We start from the raw sequence: 14741 nt of genomic DNA on the forward strand, positions 1-14741 counted from the left end.
AATATATGCCTGGAAAATAACCATCTAGTGTTCATTAGTAGAGAGGATCTATTTTTGCTTTAAGGCATAATTATGGAGTTCTGTACACTTTTTAGCTGCAAATGCAGATAGTCTAAATTGATGTTGGTTGTAAAGTGCTTTATTTACAAAGGACAATTAAGCGTTGAGTGGAATAGCTTAGATTTAGCTTACTTTTTAAAATAAGCTTTGGATTATTTGCAATATGCAGTATTTAAACTCATGGCATAATTCAAAAGTTTTTTTTTGGCTTGGCACTAGAGATTGCATCTGTACCCAGCAAGAGGTTAGTAACTCTAGGAAAGAAGAATAAGAATAAAAAGATGCATTTGGCAAAAGTGTATAAAGTTTTGACTCCTTATAAACTCTGTGGAATCTTGAATTTATTCAAGGAAATAAGACCACTCCCTATATTTAAAAATGTAGTAATTATTTATATCATTAACTCTATTCCTTAACATCATCTGGTAAAGTCTTAAAATTCTTAGAAACAAGGCCCTTTGGCCCAACTTGTCCATGCTAATCAAGTGAGGCTGACTGCAATAGATCCTCTGGTGTTCAATGTTCGGACTGTTACAATAGTTGCAAAGTATTAAGGACCTGAAAGTGAATATGAAAATCAGCCGTAAGTTTGGAGATGATATATCATTTAGTTACATAGCAAATAGTGAGAAGTATAACAGCAGACCTCAAGTGGATGCTGATGTGCTAGCGAAAAGGACAGACATATGACAGATATTATGTTGTAAGTTTGTATGAGGCTGCAGTCTACAGCAGAAAATATGTAAAAATATTAGAAAGGACAATTGCCCAGAAATTAATCTAACATCACTAGGACTAAATATGCTATATAGTAGAGAGAGAGAGTGCATTATGCACTGCTTCTGAAATTAGTACCTTGAAGTTAACTTCAAAGATAATGTGCAGCAGAAGGTGGTGGGCATGTGGAACAAGCTGCCAGTGGAAATAGTAGAGGTGGGTACAATTGATATTTGGACAGGTACATGGATAGGAAAGGTTTAAAAGGATATGGGCCAAGCATAGGCAAGTGGGACTAGGTCGGATAGGGAACGGACAGTGTGGATGGCCATGATCAGAAGAAGGACCTGGGAGTTTGCAGGTGGAGCAGGCAATCAAGAAGGCAATCGAAATGTTGGCCTTCATCGCTAGAGGGATTGAATTTAAGAACAGGGAGGTGATGCTGCAACTGTACAAGGTTCTATGAGGTTGCGGCAGGAGTACTGAATAGAGTTCTGGTCTTCTTACTGGAGGAAGGGTCCACTGGTTTTGGAGGAGGTTCACCAGGTTGATTCCAGTGAAAAGGGGTTAGCTTATGAGGAGAGATTGTGTCATCTGAAACTGAAAAATCAGATCCAGGGGTCACAGTTTAAGGATAAGGGGGAAGTTTTTAGGACTGAGATGAGGAAAAATTTCTTCTCTCAGAGGGTGGTGGATCTGTGGAATTCTTTGACACAGGAAATAGTTGAGGCCGGTTTCTTGTCAACATTTAAGAGTAGTTTAGATTTGACCCTTGTGGCTAAGGGGATCAAGGGGTATGGGGAGAAACAGGAACTGGGTACTGATCAGCCATGATCATATTGATTGGTAGTGCCGGCTTGAAGGGCCAAATGGCCTACTCCTGCACCTCCTATTTTTCCTATGTTTCTATGTTCTATGTATTCACTTAAATTTAGAAGAATGACAGGGGATCTTATAGAAACATAGAATTATGAAAGGGACAGATAAGATCAGAATCAGAATTTATTGTCATGAACAAGTCATGAAATTTGTTTTTTTTGTATCACCATCATTGCGTAAACATACATATTATAACCGTCTTGCAACATAGCTATAATTTAAAAAAATTAAAATAGTAGTGCACAAAAAGTAAGGCAGTGTCTTCGGTTCATTGATCATTCAGGAATCTGATGGCAGCGGGGAAGAAGCTGTCCTTGTGCCGCTGAGGCACGTCTTTAGGCTCCTGTACCTTTTCTTGATGGTAGCAGAGTGAAGAGGGTGTGGCCTGGGTAGTGGGGGTCTTTGAGGATAGAGGCTGCTTTTTAAAGACACCGCCTCATGTAGATGTCCTCGATGGAGTGAAGTCCGGTGCCAGTGATGTTGCAGGCCAAGTTAACAACCCTCTTGTCCTGAGAGTTGGAGCTTCCATTCCAGATAGTGATGCAACCAGCCAGAATGCTCTCCATGGCACACCTGTAGACATTTTTGAGAGTTTTCAGTGACATACAGAATCTCCTCAGACACCTCACAAAGTATAGGTGCTGGCGAGCCTTCTTTGTGATTGCATCAACATGGAGGCTCCAGGACAGATCCTCGGAGATACTCACACCCAAGAATAAGTTCTTGACCCTGTCCACTACTGAGACCTTGATAAAGACTGGGTCGGGTTCCCCTGACTTCCTTCTGAAGTCCACAATCATCTCCTTTGTTTTGAATTCATACTGACTGGGGCTTTCTGATGAGAAAGTCCAGTTTCAGAGTGGCGTACAGAAGCCTAGAGTTTGTAGATTCTTGACCAGCACTGAGGGAATAATGTTGTTGAAGGCCGAACTGTAGCTGATGAAGAGCAGCTGTATGTATGAATTGTTGTTTTCGAGGTGGTCCAGAACTGAGTGGAGAGCCAGTGATATTGCATCAGCTGTGAAGTGATCGTGATGACAGGTGAATTGCAGTGGACCCAGATTTTTACTTAGGTACATATTCTGGCCATAACCAGCCTCTCAAAGCATTTCATCACAGTAGAAAGTTAGTGCTATTGGGCAGTAGTGGTTGAGGTAGCCCACACTCTTCTTGGGTACTGGGATGGTTGATGCCCTTTGAAGCAGGTGGGAACCTCTGACTACAGCAAGGAGAGGTTGAAAATGTCCATGAACACTCTAGCTGGTTGGTTGGAACAGATTTTCAGTTACATGCCAGGTGCGCCGTCAGGGCCTGACACCCTGTGAGGGGTCACCCTCTTGAATGATGATCTGACGTCATCCTCAGAGACAGATATCACAGGGTCCTCAGCCTTTTCAGGGATTCTACTAGGCTCTGTTTGGTTCTTCTTCTCAAAGCAGGCATAGGAGATAGAGGTAAAGTTTTTTTCCATTGGTGGGGAAGACTAGCCTCATAATTCAAGGTGGAAGATTTAGGACGGAGATGAGGAGGAACCGCTTTTCCCAGAGCGTGGTGAATCTGTGGAATTTGCTGCCCATTAAAGCATTGGAGGCTACCTCAGTAAAAATACTGGTTCTCCCAGATTTGCGACCTATGTGACTTATGTCCATCTGCACATTTTGACCAAATTTTTAAAAAATATAAAATTTACATGGATTCTATCGTATTTGACAAACATAACAGGAATACAGGGCTTGTAAGAGCCAAAATGTGTGTACTTACTTTGTTAGTCAACATCCCGGAGTCCATAAGCTGGGTGCGGCCATCTTGATTCCTGTGCACATGCACAAGTCTTCAGTTGGTGCATGCGCAGTGAGTTCACGTACTGGAGTTCGGTTGGTACATCCATGAATGTTAAGGGTGTGAATTCACTATTGTTAGGGTGCTGAATTCTCATGCATGTGTCATCCAAGCTCCCATGCATGAGCCCACCACCCATGCACCAACCGAAGACTCGTGCATGTGCACAGAAATCAAGATGGCTTCATTCAGCCTACAGACCCCAGGATGGCAACTAACAAGGTAAACATGGACCAGAAAAATGTGGAAAGATTCGTCAAGATTGATTGACAAATTCAGGGAGCATAAATTGTTACTGTAAAATTTATGATTAAAAAAAAGATTTGATTAAAATGTTTGCTTTAAGCCTTCAGTACTCCACGTGCACGGCAAAATACTTACTTACATCCATTTTGAGATAAGACCGATCCTTCGGTCCCAATTACAGATGTAAGTCAGAGAGTACCTGTATTTTAAGACAAGGTGGGATGGATAGTTGGGGAATTAAGGGATTTGGGGAAAAGATCAGCCATGATCATATAGAATGGGAGTGAAGGCTTGATGGGCCAAATGGCCTACTCAGCTCCTGTTTATGATGTTCTTATGTTCTAAGCCAACTAGTATTTTATTACCCAGTCCTAATTTTTGCACTATAGTGACACAAGGATGTTATTTAATGTCCGAAGAAAATTATTTTGCAGAAAGGCTGCAGAGTACTGGAAGATGAAGGGTGGAGCTTGAGTGAATGAGACTAGATTAAAGAGTAAAAATGTGTTCAACATGCTCATGTGCGACAAAAATAGAAACAGGGACCAAAATGCAGAGGGAGCTTCTCCCCTCAAGAGCTGCTTGTACACGGGAGAGGCATTCCAAACTGACTGAAATTCAATGGCTGGAGGTGAGGTGGGCCCAATTGCTTATTTTACAATTTACTGAACCCTCCACATTTTGACAAAATTCAAATGCTGGCAATTTGCTCTGTCTTATTGAACAGGTGCCTGCTTGAGCTTTGCATTAACTTCCCAACATGTAATTTATGATTTAATTTATTTTATTGCTTGTGGCCATGTGGAAAGTTACTGAACCATTTGAAAGTACTGAGCGGTATTAAATAGGCCGCACAGCCTTGGTCCAAACAAATCATACTCAAGGGACTGCTTCTGTACAAAATGATTTGAGTCTGATGCAATGGTATGAAATCCCAGAAACTCTACAACCTATATTTTGTCTCACACAATTTTGACCTTCATTCTCACTTACATGAGGGCGAGGGTGAATTGAAATCCATGAGGGCCACATTAAATACATGGTACATCCTAAACAGGTATAATGATTATTTTGTGAAAGGTGAAGGGAAGTATGGTTCTTACTCTTCTCCAACCCTATTCCCACCTTCAGAGTCCAATAGAATTCTACAAATCATATCATATTTAAGGGTGCAATTCGAAATGGCAGAAGGGAACAGAGAAATCTGTGTGTAAATGCTCAGAACTATTTGAAGAGTGCAGAACTGGTTCAGGGGATTCAAAACCATCACACAGGACACTGAATTTTATAAGGAAGGCATAAAAAATGTACAAGCAAAGAGGTTATAGCAAACCTCATGATACATTGGTTCACTGTTACCAGAATACTGCTTCCAAATCTACTGCAGCTATAAAGTCATTGGAGTAGGTGCAGAAAGATTTAGTGGAACACTCTTGTAGACAAGAGTTTTCGTTGCATCAATAGATTGGAGAGACTAGGATTCTCCTTTGTGTAGGCCGAAAGGTGATTTAGGAATGAAATACAGAAGTCTCCAGATGCTGTGATTGTAGTAAGAGCTGGAGGAACTCAGCCGGTCTGCAGCGTCCATAGGGAGGTAAAGATATAATACTGAAGTTTCAGGCCTGAACCCTTCTTCAAGGTATAAGCAAAAAGCAGGCAGGCATCTCAATAAAGACTGGGAGAGAAAGGAGAAAGAATGGGAGGAGGGAGGCATCCAGACCAACAGACAAAAGGTGTTAATTGGATAGGAAAGGTGAGAATTGATATTAGGTCTGTGAAAGGAGACAGAGGGAGAAAGGAAGAGAGAGAGAGGAAAGGAAACAGGGACAAAGATGAGGTGGGGGGGGGGGGGTTGTTTAACGGAAACCGGAGAAGTCGATGTAAATGCCATTTGGTTGGAGGGTGCCCAGTCGGAAGATGAGGTGCTGATCCTCCAATTGTGGGTGGACTTAGTCTGGCAGTGCACGAGACCATGGACAGACAGGTCAGCAAGGCAATGGTGACTGGGAAATGAAATAGGTGGCCATTGGAAGATCCACACTATTGCAGCGGACAGAGTCAAGGTGCTCAATGAAGCGATCTCCCAGTCTGCACCCAATCTCTTTTATGTAGAGGAGGCCTGCAGATTCACGTGGAGTGTTGCTTCACTTGAAAAGACTGTTTGAGGCCTCGAATGGTGATGAGGGAGGAGGGGTGGGTGCTCGTGGAGCATCTCCTGCGATCATAGGGGTAGGTCCCAAGGAGATGATTGGTGGGGAGGGAGGAGTGGACAAGTGAGTCACGGAGGGAGGAGTCATGGAGGGCGGAAAGCAGAGAGGAGAAGAGAGGGGAAGGTGTGTCTGGTAGTGGAATCACGTAGGGGATAGCGGAAATGGCAGAGGATGATAGGTTGGACATGGAGGCTGGTGGGGAGGTAGGTGAGGAAAAGGGGGATCCTATCTTTGTCGTGCGTGGGGGGGCAGAGGGGGCCAAGGTAGATGTGTGGGTATTGGAGGATATGCAGGTGAAAGCCGAGTTGATGGTGGTCAAAGGAAAGCCACGTTGTATGAAGAAATGGGCATCTCTGATGATCTGGCATGGAAGACCTAATCCTGAGAACAGATGCAAGGGAGGTAGAGGGATTGAGAGAAAAGAATGGAATCTTTACAGGGGACAGATATGAAGAGGTGTTGTCGAGGTAGCTGTGGGAGTTGGTAGGTTTGTAGAAATTGTCTCCAGAGATGGCGACAAAGAGGTCAAGAAAAAGAGGGGTGTTGCTAGAGATGATCCAAGTGAATTTGAGGTCAGGGTGGAAGTTGACAGCAAGGTGGATAAAATCGATGAGCTCATGATGGCTGCATGAGGCAGCACCAAAGTAGACATCCATGTAGTGGAGTAAGAATTGAGGGGCCTGTGTCACATAGTTGACCCATGCAACTATCCCTTTGAATTGGAGAAAGTGGGATGAGTCAAAGGAAGTTATTGAGGGTGAGGACAAGTTTTGCCAAGCAGAGGAGGGTGATGATGTTGGGTCTATTGTCGAGAAAGAAAGGCCTTTGGTATGAGGTTTGGAGGTTTGACGAATTGAATTGTTTATTACCATAGGTACTAGGATATAATGAAAACCTTTGTGTTCTCCAGTCAAGAAAATCAATCCTTGAGCACAGTTAAACATGAAATTCTGCAGACGCTATGATTTTGCACTACATTCCTTGAGTACAACTGATAGAGTTGTACTCAAAAGTGGAAACTATATGGTTACAAAGTTTAATTCAAGTATTGCAAGGCCAACCTCACTTCGAGGTCCATTTAATAGTCTGATAACTGTGGAGAATCCGAGTTAGAAAATGTTTCAGTTGGTTGAAGGCTTGACACCAATCTGAGATGAATGTCAAGGTACCAGGAACGTCACGGGGAAATGCTACTTTACACAGTGGGCAGTGGAATTCATAACAAACCTTTAAAAAGACTTGACAAGTTGCAGACAGGGTACTGCATCCATTTCTGGTTGCTGCCTGCCTCACAGGAAGGATGGGCATTAGAGAGGGTGCAGTGAATAGTGGTGAAAGCATGGCTTTCAAAACGGAATTGACGAGATGTGTATTGTGGGCCATAGGATAAATAGATGGGGAATAAAATTGATTGGGTTGTATTGGATAGGGCTGGTGCGGGATCTATAGGCCAAATATTATTTTGCTCTGCTGCCACATCTCGTGTTTGGATGTGATACAATTGGAATGCTGGATTGATCCGATGCAGGACACATCCAATTTGTCCACCAGCACAGTCCTTCTCGTGGCTTGTAGAAATGGCTGTGTGAGGTTGTGGATGTTAAGGAGGGAAAATCTCCAAAGGATATGCAGTCAGCAACTGTTTAGTTGAGGGACACATGAGGAGGCATTTGGACAAATTGCTTTTTACCCCCATGACGTAGAGGTCAGTTTGCCATTCCACAATAGTACTGCCTTTGTGTAACCAACCAATTTTCCCTTGCAACCGCTGCAACCGTGTCTGCCTGTCCCGCATCGGACTTGTCAGCCACAAACGAGCCTGCAGCAGACGTGGACATTACCCCTCCATAAATCTTCGTCCGCGAAGCCAAGCCAAAGAAAGATCACCAATGTATATAGTTACAGTATCTAGAGTGTAATGACTGTGCTTACAGCGATTGGCTGAGAGCTTTGCCACGCCTACTGTCTGGGCCTTAAAGGGTTGTGTCCCTAGCCAGGTCGGATCATTCCGGACTGTGAAGAGCTCCTGTCTTTTGCTAATAAAAGCCTTGGTTTGGATCAACAAGTCTTTGGTTCTTTCGACGAGCTCTACACTTTGCCATCAGATTCAATAATGATGTGGGGTTGTCCCTCAGCCAATCGAGTGTTGCACCTTCAGAAGGACAAAGACAGCAGTGAGTAAATTTAAATGTAGACATACAGCACAGTAACAGGCCCTTTTGGCCCATGAGCCCGTGCCACCCGATTGTACCCAATTAACCTACTACCCCCCATCCATACATTTTGAACAGTAGGAGGAAACTGGAGCATCTGGAGAAAGCCCACACAGGGAGAATGTACAAACTCCTTACAGACAGCGCGGGATTCGAACCCTGCTCCCAATCACTGCCACTGTTACTGCTTTGTGCTAACTGCTATGCTAATCATACCGCCCTGGAAAATTGAGAGGGTCAATGTTATGTCAAAGGTTAGCAATGAATAAATTGAATAGGGAAATAGGCAGAGGGAGGGTCTAAGTGAATTGAGAATTCTGAAAATTGGAGAAAGAGTCCACAGATGGGGATGAAGACTTCTAGTTAAAGGAATCCACACAAAGGCGTAGGCAGAGGTAAAAGGCCAAAATACCACAACTCTCTTTCTGCCTCACCTGCTGAGAATCTCCAGATATTTCATCTTTACATCAGCGGTCATGGTTTGCCTTTGTCTTGTCCTTCTAATGACTAAAGGATTCAGCGGTGGGTCACAAAGCCATAAATGAAACTGAAAATGTCTATTCGTATGTTATATGACCCAGGCTTTTCCCTTTAAAGCAAAGTAATAAACTCAGAATATCAACAACTAACTACAGATTAAATTATTCTATTCATTAACACCTTACACACAATATCGGATCATGCATAACTAATTTTTTACATAACTCATGCACTTGGTTAACATCTATAAATTTAGCTAAACATTTTTGTTTCTTACTTTCAATTATCTGTGTTCGGCAATGCAGTTAGCCATTCAGAAGAACAGGTAAACTTAGTAAATGATGAATTCAAGGAAAAAGCAAACTATTGGAGGAATTTAGCAGCTCAGGTAGTATCAGTGGGAAGAGAGATGGTCAACATTTCAAGACCCTACGCCAGGACTGAGAATGTAGAGTGGAGGTAGCTAGTAAGAGGCAGGGGCTGGCAGGCAATAGGTGGAACAAGGCGAAGAAGGAGATGAAACCAATTAATGGAAAGGGAGAGAAACTGGGCAATGGGTGGTTTGGAAAGGTGGGGCTAGTTATGAGAGGATCTGAGTGGATAAGAAGGAGAGAGAAAGGAACACAGGGGAGATCAGATACTTGAAATGGGAAAATACAACGTTCATAGCATTAGTTTGTTGGACAGTTTTTTCCTCACTGCTGTCTCTTTCAATTAGGAAATAATTTGCACCTGAGTTTCCTTTCCTGAATGGATTTCATCTTGCTTTTCACTCTCCCTTCCTACATGGTGCCCTGATTGAGGTCAGTGACATCAATAATCCCAGTCCTGAGGTGGCATTTTTCAAGGGATGCATGCAATCTTGAAATTGTTCAAAGTTCAGATTAATTATCAAAGTACATACATGACATCACATACAACCCTGAGATTCTTACAAGGCAAAATTCCACTCACTGGTAGTGCACCAAGGCTGGACTCAAGAAGGTATGTTCACATGCAAACAAATAAAGAAATGTATACAACCTGACCGTGCAAATCAGAGAGAGAGAGACAATCAATGAAGTGCACAAGTAAGAGTCCTTAAATGAGTACCTGATTGAGTTTGTTGTTGAGGAGTCTGATGGGGGAGCTGATCCTGAACCTGGTGACACCTAGACCTCTTTCCTGCTGATAGCAGTGAGTACAGACTGTGGCTGGTGTGCATCCTTGATGATTGCTGCTGCTCTCTGACGGCTGCATTCCCTGGAGATGTTCTCGATGCTGGGGAGGTCTTCACAAATCAACATCACCAGAGCAACCTGCGGAATGCGAGCCTTGTTCAAGCTTCTTATAATTGGCAAAGAAGCCACTCATTTATTATTGAATATATCTTGAATATATGGTTTGTGGCTGGTGGCTTCCATAATCCTCACAGCAAATGTTACACCTTTGTTGCCCACAACATGTAGTCTTTTCATTAAGGAATCACAGAAACATTACCGAAGACATGAATCCATATTTGATCATAGCATTCACAACATTGCCAAAAAAACCCAGCTTCATTGTTGAAAGCTACTCTGCTATGATTCATCTTGCTTTGTGAAAGAATGATATGATCCATTTGTGTTTGAATTGTTATCTTTCTTTGAATGTGGGTCGAGAGCAGCTTTATTGTAATCACCCTTGGCCTCCACTGCCTCTGCTATGAACATTGCCACGGTCTCCTTGGTAACAAAAGCCAATTACAGAGCATGCATTTGAGCTGAGTTGCCTTTTAGTCTTCTTCTGCCACCCAATGGCAATGCTAGGTTTTATCGGTTGGCCTCAAACTCTTGATTTTGAGCATTGACATCTTTCCTGGACTTGAATTGGGAGGAGATTTATCAGGCAATGCAACACTTAAATTGTGACAAAATAAATCTGCTGAATCATTTTGCACTGCATGTAAAGCAGAGTGGCATAGCTAGTTGTGGTACTCTCAAACCACTGTCTGTGTGAACCCTGCATGTATTCCGTGTTATCACACGTATTTCTTCCAAGTGCTCCATATAGGTCAACCACTGTAAATTGCCCCTAATGTTAGGAGAATCGACTACATAGAATAACTGAACTCCTCTCTGAGGGTGAATGACCTCTTTTTATGGTAACAAGTATTCTTCAAATGTCAGATATAACAAAGAAGGTAGGAGTGGAGTTGCTGAATATCATGTGATACTTAGGTATAGACCGCTGGTGTCATTGTTATCCAATAATTGCCCTTGACAAGTTCGTGACTTGTTCAATATTGTAGGAGGAAAATGGAACATTCCAGCTATTACAGCGCCAGCGAACCGGGCTGGAATCCAGCAAGAAGTTTGTATGTTCTCCTCGTGGGTTTCCTTGAGGAACCTCTCAGGTTCCAAAGCTGTTTGGGACTGGTTGCTCACTTGATTGCAGGGGTGCATTTGGCCCATAGGCCATAAGGGCTTGCTGTCGTGCTGAATCTCTAAATTTAAAAAAAAATTAAAATATAAGACTGCATCGAACCCATTTCTTCTTTGAATGCCCGTGCAACTACCTGCCATGCAGAATACTTAAAAAAAAATTTTTAATTACATTACTAATCAATAAGAAGTGTTGAAATTGAAACATAATAGCAAAGCTCATTCCGAAAAATGACTGAGACCCAGACTGAAATACAGGAAGAGAGAGGGGAACAGAAAGAGAAAGAGCAAAATGAGAGAGAAGATTGCAGGTGGAGGTTTTGATTTCTCGCATATAAATTTATTTTTTACATTTAGACATGCAGCACGGTAACTCCCCGTGCTGCCCCATTACATCCAATTTAACCTACATCCCCCGGTATGTTTTGAATGGTGGGAGGAAACTGGAGCCCCGGGGAAAATCCACGCAGACACAGGGAGAACGTACAAACTCCTGGCAGACAGCAAGAGATTCAAACCCAGTTTCCGATCGCTGGCGCTGTAACAGCGCTGCACTAACCGCCACACAAACCGTGCCACCCCCAATCTATTATGATAAATACAACATAGTGTTTCCTCTTTCATTGGGCTGAGAAAAGGTTATAGTAAATTTATTAAAATGAAAACAACATGTTATGTTCATATTCTACCATCAAAGAGATGGGTAATGAAAGTCTTTGATGTGCTGCAAAATAAATTATTTTCATGGCACTCTTGGGATCAATGTGTATATATAGATGTAGAATGATTAATGTAACTTGCGTTGGATATCATGAAGTAGAAGGCTTCACAGTGACCTTTATCTTGTTCGGTTGCATAATAAATTGAGAATCTATGTACCATTAAAATACAAATATTTTGTAGGTTAACGAAGAATTTAAGCAGGGAAGAGACATTATGTCATCCTTAAAAATTTGGTTGCAAGTGAATCTTGTGAGACAAACTGTAAAAAGAGGTGATCAGAAAATTGCAGATATGTTGAATTAATTCCTTCGTTATCACTAAAGGGAATTTGGGCATTCTAATACACAAGATAAAATTGACACTGAGTGCAAAGGGATATGCATAAAGAAAAATTCTCACCTAATAGTTGACAGAGTTAAGCACCCTAAGGCAAACCTTAAACATCAACAGCCATTGCTGACTATGTATCTAGGCCCCTCTTTCGGCTGATTATTTATATTCAATCTTGTTAATATAATGCAATTTTTTTTGTACTTGGAATGTTTAAGTAGGTGAGAAATCCTTTTATTAACAGTCCAGAAGAAGAAGGAATTTCCCAATAAATTCCACGGAACTAAGATGTACGTCTGGGGCCCTACCCTGACCACTAACTCCCACCATGAGATCTATGCAACTTTACGCAGACGTGCTTTGACCCACAACCTTCTGTTGATGCTTGCAGGAAGTATCTAGGTCACTCAACATTTTCTGACCTAACTACACAGCTGTCACTTTTACACCATGAATTTTGACCGTTTTCTTTCACTGCCCCTCTTTACTTGAATGCTGACCTTGCTGTTATGAATTAAAATAGGTTCCTGGATAAGTTGATTCCAAGAGCTCCAATTTTTCGTCCTCTTTTAAGTAATCTACTGGGGCAGTGATCTAAAGGAAGAACAAAATCCAGCCTGTAGGGTTACACAATCCAGTAAGACTGTAGATAATGATGAAAGGGTATTTTTCCAGGGGTAGATACATAGCCTGTAGTCACAGTTGGGTCATACCTTTATCAAATATCACTTTTATCAACAATGTTCACTGTAATCTATTGAGCAGCACTCTTGTTTCTGAGCTGTCCTTGTGCTACTGAGTGCTTGACTTCAGGATCCTGCATCTTTTTCCCAATGGTTGAAGAGTGAAGAGGCCATAGCCTGGGTGGTGGGGGTCCTTGTGGATAGAGGATGCTTTCTTAAGGCACCATGTCTTGTAGATGTCCTCGATGGAGTGGAGACTGGTGCCCGTGATGTTGCAGGACGAGTTAACAACCCTCTGGAGTTTTTCTCCTGTCCTGAGTGTTGCCACTTCCATACCAGACAACGATGCAACCAGACAGAATGAGTGACGTACTGAATCTCCTCAAACTCCTCGCAAAGTATAGCCGCAGCCAAGCCTTCTTCATGATTGCATCGACGTGGAGACTCCAGGACACATTGTCAGAGATGTTGACACCCAGGAATTTGAAGTTCTTGACCTTCTCCACTACTGAAGAGTACTGGGCCATGTCCTCCAGTGCAATAGTGAGAGTAGAGTTAAACAGGAAAGTCTGCAGATGTTGGGATTGTAGTACAATACACAAAAGTGCTGGAGAAACTCAGCAGGCCATGAATCATCTGTAGGAAGTAAAAAGTAACCAATATCTTTCCCTTGAGCCTTTAATCAATGTATAAGCATAAAGCAAGCAGGTGCCTGAATAAAAAGGTAGGGTTGGGGAGAGTAGAGGAGAGATGAAGGGGCAAGTGGATAACAGGTAAGGTGATTATGGGAGGGAGGGTAGAAGAGAAAAAAAGCTGAGGTGATAGGGAGCTGGAGGTAAGGAGACAGAGTGATAGGGAAATGGGGAAGGGGTATAAAGGAGACTGGAGAAGTTGATGTTAATAAAGTTGGTTGGAGAGCCCATACAGAATATTTGATTTTGTTCTTCCACTTTGCAGGTAGCCTCAGTTTGGCATTGCATGAGGCCATGGATAGACATGCTGGTGTGGGAATGGTATGTGGAATTAAAATGGTTGGCCACTGGGTCATTCCTGTTATTGTAGCAGACGGACCAAAGATGCTCAATGAAATGATTTTCCAGTCTGGATCCCATCTCTTTGATGTAGAGGAACCCACAATGCGAGCACAAAATGCAGTAGCTGACCTCTGCAAGTTCACAAGTGAAATGATACTTCACTTGGAAGGCATATTTAAGGCCCTAAAGGATGGTGAGGTAGGAATTGTTGGTGCAAGCGTAGCCTTTCCTTCAGTCAAGGGGGTGATTAGAAGGAAGGATGAGTGGGCGAGACAGTCCAGGAAAGAACAATCCTTGTGGAAGGCAGAGAGGGCAGGATTGTGGAATATGTCTGGAGGTGAGATTACAATATAGGTGTGGAAATTGTGGAGGATAATCTGTTGGATGTGGAGGCTGGTGGGGTGGTAGGTGAGTACAAAGGGAATCTTATCCTTGTTGGACAAGATGGGAGTGGGCTAGGGAGGATGTAGAGGAAAATAGTGAGGAGATGCAGGTAAGTGATAAGTTGATGGCAGTAGAGGGGAAACCATATTTTTTTGAAGGAGGACATCTCAGAAATTTTGGAATGGAGGACCTCACCCTGGGGGCAGATGTGATAGAGGTGGAGGAATAGTGACAGTGTACACTCTGTTAATGACACTGTCTTTGGAAGAGCTTTGTCTGCATTTTCAAGATGGTGGCATCATACTGTTTGAAATAAAGGAGGGAGTTACCTTCAGTGCTATGACCATTACCTTAGTCAAAATTACCAAAGCAGATTATCTGATCCTATTCACTTTACTCTTTCTGGGAACTTGATGTGCTCACTTTTGTTGCTCTTTCGTGTTGCCGAGCACAAATCATGTAATTACCCATGAAGCTCTCTGGGACACCGTGAAAGATCTATTGAAGATTCTATATGTACAAGAATAATTTTTTAACTGTT

At 42.6% G+C, this 14741-nt stretch overlaps 1 long non-coding RNA gene across 1 annotated transcript in view; it reads right to left on the reverse strand.

The window, feature by feature from the left end:
* Window positions 1-435: 435 nt before the first annotated feature.
* LOC138762862 (uncharacterized) overlaps window positions 436-14741 on the reverse strand; it is a 49774-nt gene continuing 35468 nt past the window's right edge. The window contains exons 2-4 of the long non-coding RNA XR_011357215.1: window positions 9737-9942; window positions 7884-8103; window positions 436-618 (exon numbers count right to left, since the gene is read on the reverse strand). This is a non-coding gene — a long non-coding RNA (uncharacterized lncRNA). The remainder of the gene's footprint in view (window positions 619-7883; window positions 8104-9736; window positions 9943-14741) is intronic.

The sequence above is a fragment of the Narcine bancroftii genome, chromosome 5, assembly GCF_036971445.1.
Source record: "Narcine bancroftii isolate sNarBan1 chromosome 5, sNarBan1.hap1, whole genome shotgun sequence".
Classification (NCBI taxonomy): domain Eukaryota; kingdom Metazoa; phylum Chordata; class Chondrichthyes; order Torpediniformes; family Narcinidae; genus Narcine; species Narcine bancroftii.